The sequence below is a fragment of the Arachis ipaensis genome, chromosome B05 (genome assembly GCF_000816755.2).
Source record: "Arachis ipaensis cultivar K30076 chromosome B05, Araip1.1, whole genome shotgun sequence".
Lineage (NCBI taxonomy): Eukaryota > Viridiplantae > Streptophyta > Magnoliopsida > Fabales > Fabaceae > Arachis > Arachis ipaensis.
The window spans coordinates 9,287,342-9,287,993 of record NC_029789.2 but is presented as its reverse complement, the minus strand read 5'-3'; positions in this window follow the sequence as shown (position 1 = coordinate 9,287,993).

Below are 652 nucleotides of genomic sequence, written 5' to 3'. Positions count from 1 at the left end.
TAGGAGAGAAGTTCAAATTATTTTCATTTTCATAATTAAGGCATAGACTAATTTTGTTTTGTTTTTCTATGTACAACATTATTGGTAATCATAAGCTTTTTGTTTACAAGAAATGAGTATTACATACTATTAATTAATGAATTTTAATTTAATTTTCTAAAAGCGAAAAGAAAAGAAGAGAAGAATTGGCATTTTATTATCATATATACAAAGCAAAGGCGTAGCTAAATCTCATAGAAATCATCATTTTAGCAGAAAACGCCAGTATAGGTACCTTCTTTGACCTGTAATTCCAACCATTATTATGTTGAGTAATATTTCTTAGTATTATGTAAGACAGAATAAGGTTATCGTCGTCATTTCCACCGGATAAAAAGTCATCATAGTATTTCTTTTGCGTTCAATTTATAGCCATAAATATATTAATTGAAAAATTCGTCTGAAATTAAGAATGTAAAGATAAAAAAGTATATATAAAAGGACATTATTGGTGGGAAAAAAAAAAAGAAAAAGAGTAAATTAAAGGGAGAGAGTGAAGAGGGAAGAAGAGGAAGAAACAAGGACCGCTTCCCTTTCAAGTGTGAAGTATTATATGAGAGTCCCCCCTTTAATTAACTAAGCCTCCATTTTGTTGATTTTTATATTAGAATGT